This window comes from Cnephaeus nilssonii, assembly GCF_951640355.1.
Source record: "Cnephaeus nilssonii genome assembly, chromosome: 4".
NCBI lineage: Eukaryota > Metazoa > Chordata > Mammalia > Chiroptera > Vespertilionidae > Cnephaeus > Cnephaeus nilssonii.
In genome coordinates this window covers 18,510,773-18,517,138 of record NC_137075.1, presented here as the reverse complement: position 1 = coordinate 18,517,138, position 6,366 = coordinate 18,510,773, and the positions used below count along the sequence as shown (strand labels likewise).

General features: G+C 44.1%; 1 pseudogene across 1 annotated transcript; it reads right to left on the bottom strand.

Moving 5' to 3' along the window:
• Positions 1 to 2,067: 2,067 nt before the first annotated feature.
• On the bottom strand, positions 2,068 to 4,202 carry LOC307097622 (neurofilament light polypeptide-like; annotated as a pseudogene). Its single transcript has 3 exons — positions 4,167 to 4,202; positions 3,236 to 3,396; positions 2,068 to 2,993 (listed from the first exon to the last, which is right to left on the bottom strand). The product of its transcript is annotated as a neurofilament light polypeptide-like (transcript).
• Positions 4,203 to 6,366: the final 2,164 nt, after the last annotated feature.

The following is a 6,366-nucleotide window of genomic DNA, read 5'->3' as shown; positions in this document are numbered from 1 at the left end:
TAGGTGTTCTGTATCAAAGTGTGTGAGGGGATGAGTAAGAAATCTGGTCATGAGTAAACCCTGACCCTTAATGCCATCAATCCTTAACATCCAACCACCCATAAAATATCCACCTAAATAAGCTTCTGCAATAATTAATTTACCTGTGTCTATTAAATATGATTGACTTCATATTTCAAAGTCTCACATCTATGTTTGTTAATCATGACTTCAAATCCACAGTGTGAAATACGTTCTTATTCACAAAGTGAGCATTTTCCAGCATAGAAATAAAAATCAATTTGATTTTCAGAGTTAATATAGCCTATTAATGTGTCAATGCAAAAGGAAGGAGGAGAAAAGGGCTGAGCTCAAAAGTTTTTCACTTAAGTACAAAAACAGATGATTCCAAAGCTCCCAGGCTGCACTGAAGGCTCTGCATTGAAGATAATGAGACACCATCTGCTTGTCACTAATTTACAGAGTTTTATGTGGCTGGAAAAAATTATCAAATATCCATCTAGAGCTAGTTGTACCATCTATTTTCCTAAAATGCATAATGCAAATGCATATATTCCTTTAGAAAGTAAATTAAAATGTTTATTAAAAGAAATACACTTTGAATTTATTAAATTTCTTAAAAACATCTTCTAGCAGGGAAACTGTATTTTATCCTTCAAATAATATTGGAGTTGAGAGCTTATCCACATCTGTTTCAGATTTTTTAAAGTAAACTTTAGTGTCACCTCTGCACGTGCCTAGAGGAGAATGAAATGAAATTGCAATAACAGCAGCTAAATGAATTAAGACAGAGAGAAATGCTTCTCCTACCAAGATAGAGATGAACTTGTGTCTGTGAGATCAAAAGTGGATTTAGGAGACATAATATAAGTCATAGCTAATCTTCCACTATGAAATATCTTGTTGTTTAGATTTTTCACAATGGAAAAGTACATGGGGGAATATTACATTTTAAAGTAATTGTTGATAGATATGTTTTTATTAGCAGTTTATTATTCATATACTAGTGGCCCGGTGCATGAAATTCGTACATGGGGGAGGGGGGGTACCTCAGCCCGGCCTGCATCCTCTCTAATCTGAGATCCCTGTGGGATAGGGCCTAAACCGGCAGTCGGACAACCCCCTTGCAATCTGGGACTGCTGGCTCCTAATCGCTCACCTGCCTGCCTGCTTGATCGCCCCTAAACACTCTGCCTGCTGGCCTGCTTTCCCCCAACTGCACCCCTCTGCCAGCCTGCTCACCCCCAACTGGTCCCCTCTGCCGACCTGCTCGCTCCCAACTGCCCTCCCCTCCTGGCCTGATCACCCCTAACTGCCTCTGCCTCGGCCCCCCCACCATGGCTTTGTCCGGAAGAATGTCTGGAAGGTCTCATGGTCTAATTAGCATATTACCCTTTTATTAATATAGATAGGATATGACATACTGCCATAACTATAACATATCTAACAGTATTACTCTATGAGAATACATACTTCATCCAATAGGAAGGCATCTAATACATTACATTGTATATGTTGTAAGTAGTAGGAAATACTGTATTCGTAGCAATAATATACACCCTGTGACTTCCCTTCCTGATTTGGGAATGGTTCCCCAGTTCTTTTGACATTTCCTGGCCCCTAATGTATTTTTTATTTTTTTGTCATTCAGTGTAACTTTATTTACTGTTTATTGCACATGATTTGAGGTCTTTAATTTCTAACCACCAAAGATTCAAAGGACTATTTTTTCCATGAAGTTTAACATTAACATTAGTGAATTCATGTATTCATGTGTTTTTATTGTAAACATATGAATTATTCACATTGTCATAGATCCTGAACTCATAAGCGTGGACCATGCACAGGCTGGCAGCAAGCCAGGAAGCCACTCTGCAAGCAAACAGATACTCTGCATAAGGAGAAAAGTCACAGCACAACATTTAATGTCCAACCTGAGTCACCTCAGAATGTTATATATATTGACTTCTTAATTCGTATGGTATTGGGAACTCAACTGCTTGGTTGGTGACAGGGTTGACCTGGTTTCAGGAGGATTATTCCTGAAATAATTAAGGAAAGGGGGGCTCAATCTTTCTTCTTGGTTGCTTGCTCCTCTCCAGCACCTTCATCTTTCTTCTCGTCCTCAGCTTCTTGGGCATCTTCTCCTTCACCTTCACCTCCTTCTTCCTCCTTTGCATCCTCAAATTCTTCCTTGGCACCTTCTTCCTCTTCTTCTCCTTCCTCTTCCTCAGCCACTTCCTTCTCCTTTTCCTCCTCTTCAGCTTCTCCTTCAGAAGGGGGTTCATCCTTAGCTTCCTCAGCTTTTGTAGCCTCAATGGTCTCCTCTACCTCGATCTGCTCCTCCTGGACATGGCTGGTGTATTATGAAGGGAAGGAGAGAGTGGACATCAAGTAGGAGCTAGTCTGTAAACCACTGTAGGCAGATAGACCAAAGACCTGGGAACTCTGGGAGTAGCAGCTGGCTATGCTTCCCACGCTGGTGAAACTGAGCTGGGTCTCCTCACCTCCCAAGAGTTTCCTGTAAGCTGCAATGTCAATATCCAAAGCCATCTTCACATTGAGGAGGTCCTGGTATTCTTTTAAATATCATGCCATTTCACTCTTTGTAGTTCTCAACTCATTTTCTAATTTGTTTATTGTGTCCTGCATAGCACTAACGTCAGCGTTCTGCTTATCCTCCAGCTCTTGCAGCTGCTTTCCCAGCGCTTTGTTCATGCTCCAGCTTGCTTCAATCTTGGCCTTGAGCAGGTGGCGGCTCTCGGACACCTCGTCCTTGGCGGCGTGCACCGTGTAGGTGTTCTTGGCAGCACTCTTGGTCAGCACAGTGAAGTGGCTCTTAAACCATTCTTGAGCATTCTGCATGTTCTTGGCAGCCAGCTTCTCATACTGGGTGCAGATATCCTTTAGCAGGCCGAGAGGTTGGACTTGGAGAACACATCCATCTCCACGAAGATCTGAGCGTACTGGATTTGCGCCTGCAGCTCGGCAATCTCCTCTTTTTTTTAAAAAAAATATATATTTTATTGATTTTTTAACAGAGAGGAAGGGAGAGGGATAGAGAGTCAGAAACATCAATGAGAGAGAAACATCGATCACCTGCCTCCTGCACACCTCCCACTGGGGATGTGCCCGCAACCAAGGCACATGCCCTTGACTGGAATCGAACCTGGGACCTTTTAGTCCACAGACTGACGCTCTATCCACTGAGCCAAACCGGTTAGGGCTCGGCAATCTCCTCTTCATACACCTTCTTCAGAAAGGCGATTTCGTCCATCAGGCTGTTGATGTGCTTTCGAGCTCAGTGCCTGCGAGAGCCACTTTTTCTGCATCTTTGTGCACCTCCATCAGCCAGCCCTCGGCGTCCTCATGGTTCAGCTCTTCCTGGTAGCTCACCTGCAGGTTGCTCCCAGTCCCTTCCAAGTCCCAGTGCCTGCTAACTGCCCACTGTCCTCTCCTCGCCAGGGACAGGGTGCAATGGGGCAGGGCACAGGCATCCCATTTTCATTAAAATGTTCAACTAGGGCCTGCTCCACTGGTGTCCTCAGGCGGCCCAGGGCAGACAGTGATCCTGGAGACGCTGGCCACCCCTGCCAGCCAGGGTCCCCGATCGTGGCCTGGACCCCACGGGTGGCGTCTGGCACTGCCTGCTCTGCCTGCCCAGTCCCCAATCATGGCCTGGACTCCGTGTGTGGCATCAGGCGTTGCCCGTGTCACCTGTCTGGGTCCCCGATTGTGCCCTGGACCCCGAGGGCAGCATCTGGCGCTTCCTGCCCTGCCTGCATATGCAAATTTATCCACCATCTTTGTTGGGTTAATTTGCATACCACTCCTGATTGGCTGTGGGCGTAGTGGAGGTATGGTCAATTAGCATATTTCTATTTTATTAGTGTAGACTTTTAATCTTTTTTTCTTCTTCTTACAGAAAATCCTTTAACATTTCTTACATATGGGTTTTGTGGTGATGAACTCCTTTAGCTCTTTCTTGTCTGGGAAGTCTTTATCTGTCCTTTGATTCTAAATCACGGCTTTGTAGTAGTACATCTGTGCTTTTCATCACTTTGAATATTTCTTGCCACTCCCTTCTGGCATGCAAAATTTCTGTTGAGGAATCAGTTGACAATCTTATGGAAACTCCCTGGAAGATAACTCATTCCAAATCATACTTTCATTCCAATCACCTTTCCCCCCATGACCTCCATGTTGCTAAATCTAATAATCCATTCTCAGTTCTCATCTTACCTAAACTATAAGAAGAGTTTGACATAGCTGATTACTCCCGCCTTTGAGAAACATTTTCTTCACTTGGCTCCAAGACCCACACATTCCTGCCTTTCTCCCTATATCATCCATGGACACTTCTTCAAAATCTTCTTTGCTGTTTCTTCTAAATATTCCCAACTACAAACAATGGGATGCCCTAGCCTTCTTGGATTTCTTCTTTTTTCTATCTATATTCACTCTGTTGGTGAATTCATCCAGTCTCATGGCTTAAAGTATGATGAACAAGAAACAATGACTTCTAAATTTGTATATCTATCCTAGATTTGTTCCCTAAACTCCACAGTCACATGCTCTATCCTCAACCTCAATATCTCCATTGGATGTCTAGTCAGGATCTAAAATTTAACCTGTCCAAAGCCATACTCTTGGCCTTTTCCCAAAAATCACCTGTTTCCAACAGTTTGTTGTTGTTTGTTTGTTTTGTTTTTATCTCAGCAATTATATTCTTCCAATTTTTCAGGATACAAATCTTAGAATTCTCCTTGACTCTTCACACCCTACATCTAATCTATCATTATTTTTTTTATTTTTTTATTTTTTTTAATTTTTTTTATTAAGGTATTATATGTGTACATATCTTACCAATGCCCCTCCCACTCCCATACATGCCCTCAACCCCCAATGTTTTGCGTCCATTGGTTATGCTTATATGCATGCATACAAGTCCTTCGGTTGATCTCTTATCTCCCCCACCTCTCTCTAACCTTCCCGCTGTAATATGACAGTCTGTTTGATGCTTTACTGCCTCTGTATCTATAATCTATCATTAAACTCGTTTTTAGAAAATATATTTTTATTGATTTCAGAGAGGAAGAGGATGAAAAGAGAGAGATAAAAAAATCAATGATGAGTGAAAATAATTGATCAGCTTCCTCTTGCATGCCCCCTACTGGGGATAGAACCCACAACCCAGGCATGTGTCCTGACTGAGAATCGAACTGTGACCTCCTGATTCATAGGTGAATGTTCAACCGCTAAGCCATGCCAGCTGGGCTAACAATAATGATTATACCATTGAATCTCTCTTCTTCCTTCTCTCCCACCTCCTCCCCATACCTGTCACAGAGAAAAGAGATCTAGATATTATCTTACCTAATAATAGACAAACATGTAAATTGACCATACCTCCGCTATGGCCATAGCCAATCAGAGTGAGCATGCAAATTAACCCAACAAAGATGGCGGTTAATTTGCATACATAGGTGCCCAGAGCCTATGTCCCGGGAACATCCTGGCACCCAGGTCACTGTGAGGTAAGGCCGCGTGGGCCCAGAGCAGCCTGGGAAGGGCCTGAGCCAGGGGGCTCCTGGGCAGGGCCAAGCCTGTGATCAGAACATGGGGGCAGGGGTGGAGCCTGCGATCGCAGGGAGATGGGGGTCCCCTGCCCAAGGCCAAAAGCCTGGACCAGAGGCAGAGGCTTTAGGCCTGGACAGGTCTGGGCAGGGGCGGAGCCGGCGATCAGAGGGAGCTGGAGGGCCCCTCTGACCCTGCCCAGGCCTAAAGCTTCGGCCAGAGGCTTTAAGCCTGGGCAGGGCTCAGCCCAAGATTGGTGTGAACTATAGAGGAAACACCTTTTCTGACTGCACATTGGCTAAACTTCCTGTATGCCACTGGTAATATTCTTAGTAACTTGGGTAATAAGAATCCAAAAAGGTGATCTAGGGTTTTTCCACCACACTTCTGGAGAAACAAAACGAAGGTCCACTGCTGGAGGGCTAAGAAATGTCATATCCTGCCTTAGCCAGTTTGGCTCAGTGGATAGAGCCTCGGTCTGCCCACAGCAGGGTCTGGGTTCGATTCTGATCAAGGGCATGTACCTAGGTTGCAGGCTCCTCCCTGGCCGGGGCCCAGGTCAGGGCTCATGCAGGAGGCAACCAATCAAAGTGTTCCTCTTACTTTGATGTTTCTCTCTGTCTTTCCCTTTCTCTTCCACATTCTCTAAAAGTCAATGGAAACATACCCTCAAGTGAGGATAAAAAAAAAAAAAGAAAGAAAGAAGTGCATATCCTATGAAAGACACATCTTGAAAATACCTAAAGAAAGTTGTCATTTTTTTTTTGGTGAAGGGACTGGAGTCCATGT